At 44.6% G+C, this 20,054-nt stretch overlaps 1 protein-coding gene and 1 long non-coding RNA gene across 14 annotated transcripts in view; one reads left to right on the forward strand and one right to left on the reverse strand.

Annotated features, from left to right (window-relative positions):
• Nucleotides 1-351: 351 nt before the first annotated feature.
• On the reverse strand, nt 352-1,466 carry LOC138849424 (uncharacterized). Its single transcript, XR_011388295.2, has 2 exons — nt 1,328-1,466; nt 352-640 (listed from the first exon to the last, which is right to left on the reverse strand). It is a non-coding gene; the product is annotated as an uncharacterized LOC138849424 (long non-coding RNA).
• TMEM108 (transmembrane protein 108) overlaps nt 634-20,054 on the forward strand; it is a 352,039-nt gene continuing 332,618 nt past the window's right edge. For 3 of the 13 annotated variants that reach the window (XR_016232963.1, XR_016232968.1, XR_016232965.1), the window contains exons 1-2: nt 1,491-1,648; nt 14,211-14,329. The gene's annotated coding sequence lies outside the window, so the exon portion shown is untranslated. Of the gene's footprint in view, nt 849-1,489; nt 1,649-14,210; nt 14,330-20,054 lie in introns of those variants that run through there. The other 10 variants (XM_051835576.3, XM_070073075.2, XM_089331380.1 and 7 more) reach the window with 6 other exon arrangements.

Here is a 20,054-nt window from a genome sequence, read left to right on the forward strand (position 1 = left end):
AAATACTTTTTAAATGTGTTCCACTGAATACTCTTTGGAGTATATATTATCTATGAATTATTTTTGGTCTGTCCCTGTGTTTACAGAGTGTTTACTTCATTCGTGGTTCTCACTGCAGAGCTGATCCTTGGTTAAGGAATGAGCCCATTGACCCAGCAGTTCACGCAGGTGCTCTCGAGCCTGGCTGGACATCACATCACCTGGGAGACTCGTTCAGCCTACGGCTGTTGGGGCCACGTGCCTCATTTCCATTAGAATCTTTAGACACCGGGACCCACAATCTATTTCCTTAAATCATTTCCATGCTGCCAGACCTGAGAACCACGAGTTTAATGATAGCCAAAGAAACGCTGAGATTTTCAAGTTTATTTTTCTTGCTCAGACATTATCTTTACTCTTGCTGTGGCCAGAACCATTTTGGGGTTGGGTCCGATGAGTTCCCTGTAACTCTAAATTTTACGCTCTGTTCTCTCTGACATGTGAGCGAGTTTGATTGGCGAGGCAGGCTTCACTTCTGGGGCTGAGCAGCCGAAGAGGCCTCAAAACGTCCCGGCGCGGGTGCGACTTTCTCCAGGTGGCACTTTGATGACCCTGATGCACAGTGAGAGGCGACTGCTTGCAGGGGTGTTATCCACTTGGTCTGAAGAGCAGGGGGAGGAATTTAGCACTTACGGCTCCTGAAACCAGCTTGGCACCCTCTTGGGCACTGAGAGCCCGGCTACGCTGAACCGCGAAGGTTCCAGCTGGCCAGTCTGAGAACAGCGAGGTTTGGCCATGTTGGAGCAATGGCGAGGAGCTGGGATTCCCGACTCCGGAGCTACTAACCCAAGAGTTTTAAGATCCCCAAAGTAGGTTATTCTACAACCTGTCTGGCTTATGCCCGAATCGCCCAGGGCGCTGTGATCTTTGGCGGCCAGTGTTTTCCCCATCCGATTCTGGGCTGGGCTGATTTAGAACCCCAGGACACACAGACCCCATCCCTCGGGACGGAACGTCCAGGCGGCACGTGGGCGGTCAGGACGCCTTCCCTCGGGCCGCAGGTGCCCCGTGCGTGGCCAGGCCTGTGCCTTCCTCCAGCCCCAGAGCAAGGGCAGCAGGGGCAGCGACACTCTTCAGTAAGCCCGAGCAGCGCTTGCAGCCCCCGCCCGACGGGTGCTCCTCCACGCTGGTCCCCGCATCGGAAGCAGCGTCACCGCACCTGTCAGGCCCCCGCCCCACACTGGCCGGGTCAGCATCCGCACTCTAACCAGCTACCCAGGAGATTCTAATTTACAAAGGAATTCGAGAAGCCTCCTGGTCAAGTAATTGATCAGCTGAACGGACCCACCCTTTGTGCCGGCAGCGCGCCAGCTCCGCCAGGCAGCGACGAAACCCCCCAGGGACATCGGAGCCGGGCTGCCCTGGGCAACTTGGGGATTGGCTGGTCTGGCCACGTGATCGGCACTGGCCTTCCTTGCGACCGGATTGGCTCTCGAGGACGCTGACGGACAGGGCGGGGGCGGGCCAGGGTCCAGTCGAGGCGCGCGGGGCCGAGGGGCGAAGGCGCCGGAGCGCGAGTGCGCGTGCGCGTGCGCGAGCGGCGGGGCTTCCTCGCGGGCCGTCGGGGAGGCGAGCGCCGGTCCTGAGGCAGAGCGGCTGCTGTCATGAGGTAAGCGCAGCGGCCGGGGCTGCTGCAGCCCGGCCGGGGCGAGCGAGGCGCGGACACCGTCTCTCGCGCGTGCAGCCCAGCCCGGCCGCCCCTCGTGGCTCGGCGCCGCTCTGCCCGCGCTCGGATGCGCCTCGGTCCTCCCCGCCGCGGCGGCTGCCGGCCGGAGGGAACTGCCCACCTGGCAGCCCTGCCGCCGCTTTGTTCCCGCCCGGACGGTGCGGGGTGCTGTGGCGCGGGGGGTCACGGCCTGGCCCCGGGCCCGCGCCGGGGGTCTCCGCTTTCGCCGGGCCCGGCGCTCGCGCGGTCGCGGCTGCGAGCGACGCCCGGGGCGGCCGAGCCGGGGCTGCCCGAGGGGGCTTCTCGCCGCACCTGCCCGCCCGCCGGCCGGCTCGCCGACTCCCACCGAGATTGCACGAAGGGACCCAGACCGGAGTGAAGGCGGTGGGGCGCTGGCGGAGCAGGTGTGGAGGAGTTCCCGGAGATGCAGGCTGCAGATGGTCGGCGAGCAGGGAGATGCGGCCGTGGCCGCACACCCGACCGGCACGCCGAGGTCCCTCTTCTGGAAGATGGGGCTGGCGGCGGCGGCGGGAGGGTTTCTGGGGCCGCCCTGCCGGGCGATTGCCTAATTTTAGCATCTGAACCGGCTGCGGGGAGCCGGCAGGCGAGGTCTGAGTTGAAACTATCCAGATCTCTTGCCTGTGTTTAAAAGAAACCATTTGGCTGCCAAAAAAGGTGCGTGTGGGGGGAGTATCTCCTGTGTCTGGAAGCTTGAGAGCCGCTGAAGTGTGCAGGGTCCCCTGCCTCTCCTCCATTTCCTTAGACCTGCGGTAGTGGGGCCACGTTGTGCCATCTCGTTTCCGTCAGTTAAATAGTTTGCTAATCTGTTGGGTGTGCCCGGTAATCTGCTCAGTAAGAAATGGCTCAGCCCACGCCACGATTTTACCGTGTTCTTCTGGTGGCCAAGGAGACTGCTTCCAGGGCCGGTCGGTGCTCTCATCCTTCCCCAAGTTATATTTCATTAGGAGACAATCAGGTATTTAAATCTCTCAACGCACACCACGACTGTGAAACGTCTTCACTTGCTAAGAAATCAATTTACTAGGCAAGTTAAAATGATTTTTGTTTTGAGGAGGTAGCACTTAAATTTGTTATGGGGATTGAAGTCCGGTTCGTCAGCGTGCAGCAGGTCAACTTTGCATGGTTTTCTGAAATGAATGGAGAAGAGAAGTTGCTTGCGCTTTGGGAATATCACAGGTGACCCCGCTAAAGTGAAATAGAGGTTGCCACCTGGTATACTGGTGGGACTAATTTAAAACTTTGTCAGTGGTTTTTTTTTTAAACCTCGTGTGTAGTGAGCAGGAAGGCATTTTGAGGGTGATGTGGGTCTGTAGTTTTGACTTTATATTTGAAGAGGGAAACGTCACGTTTGTTACATAAACTACACCAAGGGCAGGCAGTATATGTGTGTAGCCCGCGGAAGGAGCAAGGATTTGGAAGGCTGAGCGGCACTGATTGGGTTTAAGCAAGGGCCGGCGGCAGATTGACAGGCTTAGGTCATCCTGAGGGAAGCAGCTTACTTCAGTGACCTGTAGGACAAGGTTTTGTTCTCTGATTGCATAAAAGCCCGCTAGCATTGCTTTCTGAGCAATAACAAAATGATTTCCGTTCTATTGATTCTGTCTCCTGGGTCAAGGAGTGGGGTAGGGTAGGTGGGGAGTGGATGAGAACAATTAGAGGTGATATAAGAACTTCAGAGAGGCACTTAGCACTTGTGTTGTGCGATAGGGCTAGATAACAACGCCATAGGTGGGGCCACTGGCTGAGATCATCTGGTACAGAAGCGGTGGGGGACGAGGAATGCCAGGAAACGTTTAATTCAGTGAGGCTCTGCTGTTGTCCTCAGAACCTTGAGGCATTTCCAGGCACAGCTGCCCCGTTATTGGCTAGCCTGGCTGGGCTTGATGTGGCTTCCAGAAGACCAGCACTCACATCGGAGGCTCTGGTGGTGGGTCTGTGTCTCGGGTTTTAAGCCTCAGTTAGGCTTATAATGTGTTCTAGAGAAAGAAAGGCCCACCAAGACACACATCGAGGCTGCTGTTCTTCGGGTCATGGCTCGTCTCACTCACAGGCTCTCAGGAAAGAGGTTGTCCCCTCCCTAGCAGTAGATGGCACTGCTGCCTCTGGAAATCCCTGGAGGAGGTGAACTATGGAGCTGGCATCACACAGTGTGTAGCCTAGAGTCCAGAAAGCTTTGAAGGGCTGTGGCCGCTCTCAGAGAATCTGAAGGAAAATAATTCTGGAAGCTGTAACTGCCCCGTTAATGGAGGAGTACTTACTGTATGTTGTGGGAATTGAGGAACGGCTGTGTTTATTAGTTGTGTGTGTTTCTTTCTTTTTTTAAAATTTTATTTAAGTTACAAAGTTTCATGTATTTAATACATACTTAGGAGCACAGTCACACTCCCCCCCCATCCTCCCTCCCACCCATGCTTCAGCCCTACCTGTTCTTCCCTCTCACATTTTCACTGTTGATTTTTACAAAGATCTATTTTCAGTTGACATAATGGTCACATAGTTAACCTTACACTAAGTAAAAGAGTTCAACAAATAGTATGAACAGAAAAAAATGTCTATTTCACTTCAGTACATTACATTTCAGATACTCTATTAGTTAGATCAGGGAAAACGTATGGTATCTGTCTTTTTGGGACTAGCTTATTTCGCTAAGTAGTATGGTTTCCAGTTGCATCCATCTTGTTGCCAAAGAAAGGATTTTTTTTTTTTTACAGCTGAGTAGTACTCGATAGTGTATACATATCATAATTTCTTTATCCAGTCAACAGTTGATGGCTATATGAGTTGATTCCATATCTTTGTGAATTGTGCTGCAGTGAACATGGGGGTACAGATAAATCTTTCATATACTGATTTCTTTTGGTTTGGGTAAATTCCTGGGAGTGGGATTGCTAGATCATATGGTAGATGTGTATTCAGATTTTTGAGGGATCTCCATACAGTCTTCCACAGTGGTTGCACTAGTTTAGATTCCCACCAATGATGCACCAGGTACTGTTTTCCCCACATGCTTGCCAGTAGTTGTGGCTTATTGATTTCTGTATGAGAGCCATTCTAAGTGGAGTGAGGTGAAACCTCATCATGGTTTTGATTTGCATTTCCCTGATGGCTAGTGATCCTGAGCATTTTCTCAAATGTCTGTTGGCCATTTGAATTTCCTCTCTTGAAAAATGCCTGTTCAAGTCCTTTGCCCATTTCTTAAGTTAGTTGTTTGGTTGTTGTTGAATTTCTTGAGCTCTTTATAGATTCTTGATGTTAGCCCTTTATCAGTTGCATAGTTTGGAAATATTTTCTCCCATTCTGTTGATTGCCTCTTCACTTTCTGAGAGTTTCTGTTGCAGTGCAGAAGCTTCTCAGCTTGACGTAATCCCATTTGTCAATTTTGGCTTTGATTGCTATGCTTCTGGGGTCTTTTCCAAGAAGTCTTTGCCTATGCCAACGTCTTGTAGAGTTTCCCTAATGTTCTCTAGTAATTTGATGGTATCATTCATAGATTTAGGTCTTTGATCCATTTTGAGTGGATTTTTGTGTAAGGTGTAAGGTATGGGTCTAGTTTCATACTTCTGCACTTGGAGATCCAGTTTCCCCAGCACCGTTTGTTAGACTGTCCTTGTTCCATGGTTGATTTTAGTTTCTTTGTCAAAGACATGTTGGTTCTAGATGCATGGATTGATTTCTGGCATTTCTACTCTACCTCATTGGTCTACAAGTCTGTTTTTGTGCCAGTACCAGGCTGTTTGATTATAAATGCCCTATAGTGTCTTGAAATCAGGTATTGTGAATCCTCCAGTTTTGTTTTTGTTGTATTAGATTGCTTTAGCTATTCTCGGTCTGTTGTGTTCCCATATGAATTTTAACATTTTTTTCTAGATCTGTGAAGAATTAGTATTTTGAGATTGCATTGAATTTGTAAATTGCTTTTGGCAGTGTGGACATTTTGATGATGTTGATTCTTCCAATCCATGAACGTGGAAGTTTTTCCATTTTTGAATGTCGTCTTCTCTATCTTACTTTTAGTGTTTTGTAATTTTCATTTTAGAGATCTTTGACAAATTGCTTAAATTTATTCCAAGATATTTAATTATTTTTGGAGCTGTTTTGAATGGGACTGATCTTGAAAGTTCTTTCTCAGCCATGACATTGTGTATACAAAGGCTATTGATTTTTGTGTGTTTATTTTATATCCTGCCACTTTACCAAACTCTTTTATGAGTTCCATTAGTGTTTCAGTGGAGTCTTTTGGATCCCCTATACATAGAATCATATAGTTTGACTTCCTCTTTTCCAATTTGTATCCCTTTGATTTCTTTTTCTTGCCTGATGGCTCTGGCTAAAACTTCCAGGACTATATTGAATAGCAATAGTTCGTGTGGGCATGCTTGCCTGGTTCTGGATCTTAGGAGAATGCTTCTAGCCTTTCTCTATACAATAGGATTCTGGCCATGGGTTTGTTATAATTTGCCTTGATTGTGTTGAAGAATGTTCCTTCTGTACCCAATTACTTAAGGTTTTCATCATGAAAGGATTGTTATATTTTATCAAATGCTTTCTCTGCATCTATTGAGATAATATGGATTTTGTTCTTGAGTTTGTTAATGTGATGTATCACATTTGTGAATGTTGAACAATCCCTGCATACCAGGGGTAAATGCCACTGGGTTTTGGTGAATGATCTTTCTGATGTGTTGCTGGATTTGATTAGCTAATATTTTGTTGAGACGTTTTGCATCTATGTTCTTTAGGGATATTGGTCTATAGTTCTGTTTTTCTGTTGTATCTTTTTCTGACTTAGGAATTGAGGTGATGCAGGCTTCATCGAAGGAGTTTTGGGAGGATTCCCTCCCTTTCAATTGTTTTGAATAGCTTGAGAAGAATTGTAATTAATTCTTCTTTAAATGTCTGGTAGAATTCAGTTGTGAATCCATCTGATCTTGGGCTTTTCTTTGTAGGAGGTTCTTTATTACAGATTCAGTGTCTGTCTTGGTAATTGGTCTGTTTAGGTTTTCTGTGTCTTTGACACTCAGTTTTGGTAGATTGTGTCTAGGAATCTATATATTTCTTCTATGTTTCCCATTTTGTTGGCATACAGCTCTTTGTAGTAATTTCTGATAATTCTTTTTATTTTTCTGATATCTGTTGTTACATTTTCTTTTTTGTCTCCGATTTTATGGATTTTGGTCTCCCCCCCCCCTTTAGTTACTTGTGCCAATGGTGTATCAATTTTGTTTATTTTTTTCAAAAAACCAGATCTTAATTTCACTGATTTTTAAATTTTTTGTTTGAATTTTGCTTATTTCTTTTCTAATTTTAAATATTTGTTTGTACCCACTATTTTTTGGGGGTTTGGTTTGTTGTTTTTCTAGGTCCTTGACATACATCGATAGCTAATTTATTTGGTACCTTTCATTTCTTTTTGTAGGCACAGATTGCTATAATTCCCTCCTTTTTTTTAAGATTTATTTATTTGAAAGAGGCACACAGAGGAGAGGCAGGCAGGGAGGGAGGGAGTCAGGGGATCTTCCATCTGCTGGTTTGCTCCTCAGACGGCCACAACAGCTGGAGCTGCATCAATCTGAAGCCAGGAGCTTCTTCCGGGTCTCCCACGTGGGTGCAGGGGCCCAAGGAGTTGGGCCATCTTCTTCTGCTTTCCCAGGCCATAGCAGAGAGCTGCATTGGAAGTAGAACAGTTGGGACTCAAACCGGCACCCATATGGGCTACCAGCAGTGCAGGTGGCAGCTTTACCTGCTATGCCATAGTGCTAGCCCCTGTACTTCCCTCTTAACGCTGCTTTTGCTGTATCCTGTAAGTTTTGATATGATATATTGTCATCTTCATTTGTTTCCAGAAATTTGATTTCTTCTATGACCCACTGTTCTTTCAGGAATATGTTTTTCAATATCCATGTGTTTGCATATGATCTAAAGATTCTTGGGTTGTTGATTTCCAGCCTTATTCCTTTGTGGTCAGAGAAGATGCATCGTATGATTTCAGTTTTTTTGAATTTGCTGAGACTTGCTTTATGACCGGCACATGGTCTATCCTAGAGAAAGTTCCATCCATTGATGAGAATAATGCATATTCTGCTACTGTGGGGTGAAAAGTTCTGTAGATATCAGTTATGTCCATTTGGTCTGTACTGTTGATTAGCTGTGTTGTTTCTTTGCTGATTTTCTCTGTGGTTGATCAGTCCAATGATGAAAGTGAGGTGGGTGTTGAAGTCCCCTGTCACAATTGTATTGGAGTCTGTCTCCCTTTGGATCCATTAACATTTCTTTTTAAATATCTAGGCACTCTGTAATTGAGTGAGTATACATTTATTATAGTTATATCTTCCTGTTGAGTTGATCCCTTAATCATTACATAATGCCCTTCTTCTGATATTAGGATGGAAACACCTGCCCTTTTTTGCTTTCAGTTAGCATGGAATATCTTTTTCCATCCTTCTACTTTTAGTCTGTGTGTATCTTTGTTGGTGAGATGTGTTGATGTGTTTCTTGTAGGCAGCAGATAGATAGGTCTTGTTTTTTAATCTGCCCATCCAGTCTATATCTTGGATTGTTGAGACCATTTACATTCAAGGTGACTATTGAAAGGTAACAGGTTGGCCCTGCCATGTTTCCATCAATATTCCTGTTGTTTACTTTGGATTTCTTTTGTACTTTACTGGGGGATTTTCTGCCTTCATATTCTTTCATGATGATGACTATCTTTCTGTGCTGCTGTGTGTAGCACCCCTTTAAGTATCTTTTGTGAGGCTGGATGCATGGTGACCAATTCTTTCAATGTCTGTTTGTTATGGAAGGTCTTAATTTTGCCTTCATTGATAAACAAGAGCTTGCAGAGTACAGTATTCTGGTTTGACAGTGTTTTCTTTTAATACTTGGAATATATTTCACTATTCCTTTCTAGCCTGTAGGGTTTCTATTGAGAGGCAGCTGTAAGTCTAATTGGAGATCCTCAGACAGTAACCTGGCATTTCTCGCATGCACAGTTTAGAATCTTTCTATATGTTTTACTGTGGAAAGTTTGACCACAATGTGTGGTGGTGAAGATCTTTTCTGGTCATGGCTGTTAGGAGTTTTATGTGCTTCTTGTATTTGGAGGTCCCTTTCTTTCTCCAAATTGGAGATTTTTTTTTTGTAATTATTTCACTAAATAGGCCTTCTAGTCTGTTCTCTCTTTACACAGCTTCAGGAACGCCTAGGACCCATATATGTTGGGTCATTTGGTAGTATTTTGTAGATCCCAAAAGTGTTTTTTAATTTTCTTTTTTTTTTTTTGGTCTGTAATTTCCAGAGATTAGTCTTCTAGTTTGGATATTTATTTCTTCTGCCTTGCCAAGTCTACTGTGAAGGCTTTCTACAGCATTTTTTATTTGATTTATTGAATTCTTCATTTCTAATATTTTGATTTCTCTGTAAAATCTCAATTTCATGGGAAAAATTTTCATTCCTGTTATGTGTGGTTTTCTTTAGTTCATGGATTTGCTTCTGATTGCTTTTGAGTAATCTTTTTTTTTTTTTTTTTTTTTTTTTTTGTGAGGTACAGTTACAGACAGAGGGAGAGGCAGAGGGAAAAGGTCTTCCGTCTGTTGGTTTACTCCTCAAATGGCCAGAGCTTGCACCGATCTGAAGCCAGGAGCCAGGTGTTTCTTCTCAGTCTCCCATGCAGGTGCAGGGGCCCAAGGACTTGGGCCATCTTCTACTGCTTTCCCAGGCCATAGCAGAGAGCTGGATCGGAAGTGGAGCAGCTGGGGCTTGAACTGGTGCCAGTATGGGATGCTGGCACTGCAGGTGGTGGCCTTACCCGCTATACCACAGTGCCAGCCCCTATCTTTACTGATAATGAAATGTTGTGTTCCTTTTGGTGGGTCATGATGTTGTCTTTATTGTTTCTTATATTTCTGCATTATTTTTAGGCATTTGTACAGTTGATTTTTTTTTCCTCTTATGGCTTTTATCTTAGAGCATGCCTCTCTGGCTTAGTGGAATGTGTGTACTTTTAGTGAATACCAAGAGCTATGTGGTAGGTGTGGCCAGGGAGCTCTGGCCGGTGCTCCAGGGTGGGACGATTGTCGAGGGTAACGCCCAAGGTGGGCATGGTAGGTCTCAGTGCCACAGTGTGTTTTGTGCCACCCTGTGAACCACACAAATGATGTGTGCAGTCCTCGCTGTCAGCACAGTTCCCGCTGCAATGACCTGTTCTAGACAATCAAGGAGTTCTGAGAGTGTGGAGCCATTCCCGGGGATTGCCCAGAGACCCAGCTGCACCCTGGGTCTTCTCATGTAATGACGGAGTTCCCATGGTCTCAGCACACAAGGCTCCCACAGTTGCTGGGTGCAGAGGTTTCTTTCTGCCCTGCCAGCCTGTCCAGTCAACAGAGAGGTAGGTGTTCCCTAAGACAGCTCTTCCTAGGCCTTTTATCTGGGAGGCTGTGGGGCCTCACCCTCCTATGTGGCTGTCCAGTCACCTCCCAGCCAGGCTCAAAGTCAGTGGGGACTGCAGAGTGTTCCCTCCACTGGAATCTCGGGATCTTCGGTGTAGGAAGAGCCGTTTGCTGAATGTTGCTCTCTCCCACCACTGCCACCAGTACTGCTGAGAACTGATGTTCTGTCTCAGCCAGTTGCTGTGTTTGTGCACAAAATCTTCTGCAACTCCTGCCCAAACCAAAAATGGTGCCCGCCCTTTCTCAGCCAGGCAGTGTTACAGGGATGTTGGGGCGAGATAAACGTGCCCACTCACTCTCGTTTGGTCTGCCAGTGACTGCTAGCAAACACTAGCCCACAGCACTCCAGTCTGGACTCAGCCACGTTCTTCATCCTGCTGTATCACCATGGGTTGCTGCTGTCCAGTCTCACCTCTGTTCCAAGGTGCTCCACTCTGGCTCTTGGCTTCTGTAGTTCTTGTTTTTGTGTTCATGTTGCGCGTCTGCACCCTACGCACAGGTCCACACATTCCTCTTCCTCTTGTAGGATTTCCAGTGCGGTTTTCTCTCCAATTCATGCGAGAGTGTTTTTCCTAAACTTTTTTTTTTTTTTAAAACACTATTTATCCCCAGCTTTGCGTAGTGTGTTGTTCCCTGATCCACCATCTTGGAATCTCTATCTGTAGGTTTTGAAAACTTTTCTGCATACTGTTACTTGTAAGTAAAAACTGTCATCATCTTAGAATATTCTTATATTGGGTCCATGGACTACCCAGGGTCAATGTGTATAGGAGAGTGTTTCCATGTAGTCTACCTCCTTTGTAATCCTACATATTTTGTTCTATGTATCTAACACATTAGTGTGAGATTCAATAGACTACCAAAAGGGTCCATGGTAGAAAAATAGGATAAAAATTCTAGAATCTCAAGTAGGTTCTGGAAAAGTGGTAGTTTGGGAGAATTCTTCTTCTTCTTCTTTCTTTTTTTTTTTTTTTTTTGACAGGCAGAGTGGACAGTGAGAGAAAGAGAAAGGTTTTCCTTTTTGCTGTTAGTTCAACCTCCAACGGCCACCACAGCTGGCACACTGCGGCCAGCGCACCGTGCTGATCCGAAGGCAGGAGCCAGGTGCTTCTCCTGGTCTCCCATGGGGTGCAGGGCCCAAGTACCTGGGCCATCCTCCACTGCACTACCCTGGCCACAGCAGAGAGCTGGCCTGGAAGAGGGGCAACCGGGACAGAATCTGGTGCCCCGACCGGGACTAGAACCCGGTGTGCTGGCGCAGCGAGGCGGAGGATTAGCCTATTGAGCCGCGGTGCTGGCTGGGAGAATTCTTAATTGAGTAGTTAGAGTCATTATGGTAGAAGAGAGTTGGGGTATAGTACAGGAGCAAACCTGTGGAAGTTCTTAGAATATTTGTTGAAGTTTAAAATTTCTTGGTCAATGATGATCTAATAATAGTATTTTGCCCATCTTAAATTTATAATAGATATGCAGGTAGTGATTTCCATTTATCATTCTTTGCTTAGTAAATGCTGTCTCCTATTTTCATCCACTTTCAAATTCATGTTGCATTATTAGCAATAATGGGTGTGCTAAGAGCCTCCCTTCTCTCCTAGTCTGATTGGATTCTAGGGAGTGCCTTTCCAGTTTATGACGGGAGTTTTTGATTCCTGTCTTTGATTTCTGAGGTATGACATCTCGTGTTCTATAGGCTCATAGGACACACCATTATCTCAGAGATGCAAATTAATATATATACATATATATCAGGGGTTTAAAAACATGTTTGTTTTTATGTTCCTTTATTTATCCCCAACATTTACCACAGAAACTGCTACTTCTTCTGGCTAGTTGTTGCATTTCAGTTTTCTGTTTGCAACCACAATTTCTCTGTTTTGTAATTGTCCCCACATAGGAGTGATTCAGAGTTTACGTTTATTGGAAGTAAAAATTCTTGTTTTTGTCAGAAGGTATATAGAAGTTACTTTGTGTTCAAGTCTTCCTTTTAACCAAGAGATATTATTTACTGGGGAGGGAGTGGCGGTCACTGAAATTTAAAGAGCATTTGCTTGAAAATACTTGATTGTGTTCTGTGATACCTTGCCTATATTTGGTACCATAGTGGCTCTGGTAGATATTTGAATGTGGGTCAGAGTAATATTCACTCTTGTTTTAGCAGAAGAATAAAAATTGCCTTTTCTTTTAAAGGTCATAAATTGAGTTTATGTAGTAACAGAAAACAATATTAGGTGTCTACATACTAATCCCAGGACAGTGCTGAGTTATTGTGACGTTTGGAGGGTATTATTATCGGCTCCTCTCAGTTTGTTTTCTTGTCTGGAAAATAAGGGGAGAGAGTGGTGATCACTGAAATCTTCTGTTTCCAGATCCTGTGACTGTGAAATTCTAGTTGCTACTGAGACTAAATGTGTCCTAAAAATGCTGGCTATTTGGGAATTCATTTATAATCAATTAACATAGGTGCCAGGGTAATAATTCTTTGTATCTACAAATTACTTTGTGGTTTACAAGAAGTATTCTTTCATCCTTTATCTCTCTTCTACTCCAAGTGTGGCCAGAGAACAGCAGCATCAGTATCTCCTGGGAGCTTGTTAATGATGCAGAATCTCAGGCCTGTTTACACCTGCCAAGTCAGAATCAGAGTTGTATCAGGTGATAAAATACCTAGGTGAAGTGCATGCTCATTAAAGTCTGAGAAGTGCAGCTTTTTAAAAATTGTGAGTCTTACACTGGTCCGGAGAGGCAGGGTGTTTTACAGGTGAGGAAACCATGACGCAGAATTCAGTAACGAAGTCAGGGTTACTGCACTAGTACTTCACCTGGAACTCGTTACTCTAACCCTAATGCTGTCTTCCTAATTGGGTTGGGTTCACCCTTTTGTGATAGAGACTGCTAGCTGTCCAGTAGCCCAGGGGTTAAGTGTGACTGCATAACTGAGTTTTAAATATTAATAACTTGGGTGGAAATGTGATCTTCTAGGAAAAAACCACACACACACACAAAAAGAGAGAAGGTTCATTCAAGCTCCACCATGGTACTTTTCATTCCTAGCTTGCTGGATTGAAAAGGACTCCTAGGGCAACCTTGGAAATTATGTTGTTTTTTATTTGTTTGAAAGAGAAGGAGAGAAAGCGAGTGAATGAGAGAAAGAAAGAGACAGAGACAAGCAAAGAGAGATCTTCCTTTCGCTGTTCATTGCCCAAATGCCCAGAACAGCTTGTGCTGGGTCAGGCTGAAGCAGGAGCTCAGAACTGAACCTGGGTTTCCCAAATGGGTGGCAGGCAGGGACGTAAGTACTTGAGCCATTACCAGCTGCCCCCCAAGGTGCACATTAACAGGATCTGGATTGAAAGTAGAGCTGAGATTAGAATCCACTCTCTCTCCTGGGATAGGGGTATCCCAAAGTGGTGCCTTTTTTTTTTCCCCCTCAGATTGTTTATTTGAAAGCCAGAGTTACAGAGAAGGAGGCGGAAACAGAGAGAGAGGGAGTGATCTTCCATTTGCTGGTTCTCTCCCTGGATGGCTATAATAGCCAGTGCTGGACCAGACTGAAGCCAGGAGCCAGAAGCTTCATTGGGTCTCCCATGTAGATGGCAGGGGCCCTAACACTTGGGCCATCTTCTACCTTAGCAGGGAACTGGATCAGAAGTGGATCAGCTAGAACACAAACCAGCACCCATATGAGATGCCGGTGGTGGCTTTACCCATTACACTGCAATGCTGGTCCCCCAGGTGGTGTCTTAACCACTGTGCCACATACCTGTCCTGGAAATTATGTTGTAAAGATGGCAGAACTTTCATCAAACTGAGTGTCTTAATTGCTACATTAGGACCACCCTCCTGACTGACCTGCGTACTTCCTCAGTATTCAAACAGGAACGAAAAACAAACTTTTAATAAACTTTGGCCGTTGCACTCATCCCGTTTGGATCTGTGAATTAAGCACTTACCCTCCTCTATCAGCTTCACTTGAGCAGTGTCTCAGGACTTGAAGTTGTGAATCTTAATTTAATGCATTCGTTCATTTTTGTCTTTGGCAGTTGGTGATCCATTGGTTGTGGTCCAACATGCAGAAGCGCGTGAATAGTGAAAAGTAGCAGCGCCTGTGGGTCATGAGGATGTGTATGTGTCTGAAGGCTTCTACTCCCTCTTCTTCAGGGTAAGGCAAAGGCGTTCTCTCCTGCTGTTTCTCTGGCTTTGCTACTGTGTAGAGGTTCTTGGCTCACCAGCCTCTGGAATCAGTGCAGTAGGATGCCATTTCTGTGAGAGGCTTCTAAAGCTTCACGTAGAGACACGCTGACAGCCAGCAGTTCCGAGGAGAAAGGTGGGATAGAGTCTCTGTATGGGAATATTGAACACAGGAGTTTTAATGGGTTTGTGATTTATGGAGAGGGATGTGATCTCATGGGAGGTTTGTTGGGCTTTCCTGAGTCCACTAGAGAGGGGATGTTGCCTTTTACTCGCAGCCATATCGTATTGTTAGCTCTCCTGCCTTATATTTCGCTTGCTCACTGTCTTTCTTCTTCATAGATGACTTTGCTTAACTTTTCCTTCATTTTTTTTTTTTCTTCAAGGAAGTAGTTTGCCAGAGATTTACGATTCCCAGTTTCACCCAAGCATAATAGCACTAGTATGCACATGGTTCTGCCTGTTCATTTTATTTTATCCAGCGTCTGTTAAAGCCACATGTCCACACACTCCTCATCTACTTGAGCCCAATATGTGTGGACATTGGGGACATCATAAACAAAATTGGCTTCAGATTTTTATTTATGCTGAAGATTTTTGAGATCATGAGAAGTAATTCATTGTTTGGTGTGCCCTTCTCAGTGTCCAGGTAGAGGTCCGTGATGGAGGGGTTGAAAATTCATTGCATCTTCTTTGAGATCTCTAACTTCTAAATCTTGGACTGAAGGCTCCTTGAAGGGACAGTTATGATTATTATAAATCTGAGCAGAGCTAAGAAATGACTGAGGAGGAAGGAAAGGAGGCTAAAGAAAAATAGCACTTAGCTGAAAGACCTGATGATAGGTTGCCTCAAGTGCTCAATTCAATACTATGGAGTCCTTGCTGGCTAATGCATTACCCAAGCTCAGACAGGACCCCCGGATGGGCTGATGTCTTAAGCTGCCTTATGTGGTTCCATATGAATGCAATTTACTGAATAAGATGGACAACTAAGGGCTGTTGGTCTCTGGAGATTCCCACAAGTGTACATCATTATTGCTTTGGAGGGATCCATGTGCTTGGAGGTCAGCAAAGCAGGGAGAGGGCAGCTATCAGACTTGCCAAGAGAAGAGTCCAGGTGAGCACTTAGATGCAGAGACCATGCCTTGGCGTGGAGGTTGCCAGTGAAAGCAGCCAGCCTTGGCTAGATTTTTTACAAGAAAGGAGCTGAACTTTGCCAGATTGCCTCATTTTCCTCCTTGCCTCCTTCATATTCTTTATCTTAACTAAAAAGTGTAGCCTGGGGACAGGAACTTGACTCGGTGGTTAATATGCCACTTGGAATGCTCACATCCCAGATCAGAAGGCCTGAGTTTGGTTTCTTTCTCTGCTTTGATCTGAAGGACGTGAGTCCTCGTCACCTATTTGGGAGTCCCAGAGTTGGCTTGGCCCAGCCCTGGCTATTATGGGCATTTGGGGAGTGGACTAGCTGATGGAGGATCTTTCATTCTACATATCTCTCTCACTCTTTCTTTCAAATAAAAATGAAAATAAATAAAGTTGTGTTTTTTTTTTTTTTTAAGCTTGCCAGAAATAGATCTTGACTGGCTTGTTTCTGTGTAAGTATTGTACAATGATCATATGTAGAGGGAGCCATTCTAAGAAAGTTCTAAGAAGATGTTAGAGGGGCCAGTGCAGTGGCACAGTAGGTTAATCCTCCACCTGCAGTGCCGGCATCCCATGTGGGCACCGGTTCTAGTCCCGGCTGCTCCTCTTCCAGTCCCGGCTGCTCCTCTTCCAGTCCAGCTCTCTGCTGTGGCCTGGGAAGGCAGTGGAGGATGGCCCAAGTCCTTGGGCCACTGCACCCGTGTGGGAGACCAGGAATAAGCACCTGGCTCCTGTCTTCGGATCAGTGCGGCTCCGGCTGTTGCTGCAGTTGTTGAGGAGTTGTTGCCAGCTGTTGAGGAGTGAACAAGCATATTGAAGACCTTTCTGTCTGTCTCTCTCACTGTCTGTAACTCTATCTCTCAAATAAATAAAATGCTAGAGCTGCCAGTGGACCAGGATTTCTCTGCCTGGGCAGTGTGGGCGTTTTGGGTCAGACAGTTCCTGTGTGAAATGGCTTGTGGTTTGCAGGGTGTTTGGCAGTGCCCTTTCCCCTGCTTCCTGACTGCCAGTAGCTGTCCCCACAACTTTGATAATAAAAATGCCTGTAGGCATTGCTGAAGATCCCTGGGGAGCAAAACTTCCTCTGCTTGACGACCAGCACTGAAGGAGCACAGTGACTTTGTCTTGGTTTGAGTTTCTCTAGGGCTATGTTTTAATCATTTAACTTAATTTTGCTTTTTAATTTTTAGCCTAAAAATCTTTTATTTAAGTTCATGCATTTCATAAATACAAATTTAGGAATGTAGTGATTCTTCATACACTACCCTCCCTCCTGCCCACACTCCCACCCTTCTTCCTCCTCCCTCTCCTATTTCTATTATTTTTTACAAACGTCTATTTTCGGTTAACTTTATACTCGTAAGATTAACCCTAAATTAAGTAAAGAGTTCAACAAGTAGCATGAAGAAAAACAAAATGAAACACCATTCCTCAACAGTCGAGACGAGAGCTGTTCAGAATCATTGCATCTGAAAGTGTCAGTTTCACTTCTATAGATTACCTTTCAGGTGCTCTGTTAGTTACCACAGATCAGGGAGAACATATAGTATTTGTCTTTTTGGGCCTGGCTTGTTTCACTAAGTATGCTGGTTTCCAGTTGCGTCCCTCCTTGTAAAATAGGCACACATTAGCCCAAGGAAGTGATGTACATAGTACTCCGATTACTTGGGTGCTGTGTGAGTGGTAAGAAACAATGCTCGTCTCCCCAGATTTCCAAGACACAAGCATCACTCTTCATCCCTGTGATGGTGGTAACTGAGGAACAGAGGGAGTTTTTTTTTTTTTTTTTTTTTTTTTTAAACTTTTATTTAATGCATATAATTTTCCAAAGTACGACTTATGGATTACAATGGCTTCCCCCCCATACCGTCCCTCCCACCCACAACCCTCCCCTTTCCCACTCCCTCTCCCCTTCCATTCACATCATGATTCATTTTCGATTATCTTAATATACAGAAGATCAGCTCAGTATACATTAAGTATGGATTTCAACAGTTTGCTCCCACACAGAAACACAAAGTGAAAAATAATAGATGATTTTTTTAAATGATGATGAAATCAGAGAAGACCTATTGTCATGTTTAATCCCAGTGAGAGTCAAGTTGGGAATTGATAATTTCTTTTTTTTTTTTCTTTTCTTTTTTTTTTTTTTTACAGAGGATCAGTTTAGTATGCATTAAGTAAGGATTTCAACAGTTTGCACCCCCATAGAAACACAAAGTGAAATATATTGTTTGAGTACTCGTTATAGCATTAAATCTCAATGTACAGCACATTAAGGACAGAGATCCCACATGAGGAGTAAGCGCACAGTGACTCCTGTTGTTGACTTTACCAATTGACACTCCTGTCTATGGCATCAGCAATCTCCCTATGCTCCAGTCATGAGTTTCCAAGGCTATGGAAGCCCTCTGAGTTCTCCGACTCTTATCTTGTTTAGACAAGGTCATAGTCAAAGTGGAGGTTCTCTCCTCCCTTCAGAGAAAGGTACCTCCTTCTTTGATGACCTGTTCTTTCCACTGGGATCTCACTCGCAGAGATCTTTTGCCAGAGTGTCTTGGCTTTCCATGCCTGAAATACTCTCATGAGCTTTTCAGCCAGCTCCGAATGCCTTTAGGGCTGATTCTGAGGCCAGAGTGCTATTTAGGACATCTGCCATTCTATGAGTCTGCTGAGTATCTCACTTCCCATGTTGGATCACTCTCCCCTTTATTTACTCCATCGGTTAGCGTTAGCAGGTACTAGACTTGTCTATGTGTTCCCTTTGACTCCCAGTCCCTTCACCATGACCAACTGTGAACTGAAACTGATCACCTGGAACAGTGAGATGGCATTGGTACATGCCACCTCGATGGGATTGAATTGGAATCCCCTGGTATGCTTCCAACTCCACCACTTGGGGCAAGTCAGCCTGAGCATGTCCCAAATTATACATCTCTTCCCTCTCCCATTCCCACCACCATGTTCAACAGGGATCACATTTCAGTTAATTTTCAACACTTAAGAATAACTGTGCATCAATTACAGATCTAAACCAGTCATATTAAGTAGAACAGATAAAAAAAACTACTAAGAGGGATAATGTATTAAGTTGTTCATTAACAGTCAGGGCTATGCTGATCAAGCCACCATTTCCCATAGTGTCCACCTCACTCCAACAGGTTTCCCTCTTGGTGTTCAGTCAGTCGTCACCGATCAGGGAGAACATATGGTATTTGTCCCTTTGGGACTGGCTTATTTCACTCAGCATGATGTGTTCCAGATTCCTCCATTCTGTTGCAAATGACTGGATTTCGTTGTTTCTTACTGCGGTATAGTATTCTAAAGAGTACATATCCCATAATTTCTTTATCCAGTCTATCGTTGATGGGCATTTAGGTTGGTTCCAGGTCTTAGCTATTGTGAATTGAGCTGCAATAAACATTAGGGTGCAGACCGCTTTTTTGTTTGCCAATTTAAATTCCTTTGGGTAAATTCCAAGGAGTGGGATGGCTGGGTCGAACGGTAGGGTTATCTTCAGGTTTCTGAGGAATCTCCAGACTGACTTCCATAGTGGCTTGACCAGCTTGCATTCCCACCAACAGTGGGTTAGTGTCCCTTTTTCCCCACATCCTCGCCAGCATCTGTTGTTGGGAACAGAGGGAGTTTGAAGAAGGGTGAAGGGTTAGTTAGTGTGGAAAACTATGAGGAGTACTTAATTCTGAGTATTCTAAGGCAGCATGTTCTGATTCGCTGCCACAGTGTACTGTGGATGAAGGCTTTCCTTTGGAAATTCAACAAAGGGGAGAATGGATGAGGCAGCAAGAGGACTGTCACTGCAGTCAAGGATGCGGTGTTTGACGGGGTGAGCTTTTCATGCTGAAGTCACTCACTTGTGTTTGGACCAAAGGACATAAAGAAGTAATCCTCAGAGAAAAATATTCTCCCATGTGACTGCTGATCCAGTTTTTGCAGACAACAAAATAAAGGCCAGAGAATGTTTGAAGAAAATCTGTTTTAATTCTAGAAACTTTGCATTTCTCTTTCTTCCTTTCCTTGGGAATATGGAAAGGGTTTGTCTTCAATATCTGCCCTTTGAATGATGTTTTGTCCTATTTTATCTTTTGAGAGTTTCATAGTTTGTGTTTTACATGTAGGCCTTTGATCATTATTTTGAAGAGTATAAAGTCTGTCTAGATTAATTTTTTTTCTATTGTGGATCTCCAGTTGTTCCAGCACACTATAACAAACATATCTCTCCTTCATTATATTGCCTTTATCTAAGACCTTTGTCAAAGACCAATTGGTTATGTTTAGTGCGTCTGTTTCTGGACTCTGTAGTCTGTTCTGTTTGTTCTTTTACCAGTACCACTGTGTCTCGACTGCTGTGTCTTTATAGTAAATCTGGAGGTCAAATAGTGTCAGTCTTTATGCTTGGTTCCTCAGTATTTTGTGGCAATTCTTGTCTTTTGCCTCTTCATATAAACGTTATAATCAATTTGTTGATAGTCACAAACTACCTTGTTGGGACTTTGGTAGACCAAGGTGAGAAGAGCTGACATCTTTTTTTT

This window comes from Oryctolagus cuniculus, chromosome 4 (genome assembly GCF_051225735.1).
Source record: "Oryctolagus cuniculus isolate XC-2025 breed Fujian yellow rabbit chromosome 4, ASM5122573v1, whole genome shotgun sequence".
Classification (NCBI taxonomy): domain Eukaryota; kingdom Metazoa; phylum Chordata; class Mammalia; order Lagomorpha; family Leporidae; genus Oryctolagus; species Oryctolagus cuniculus.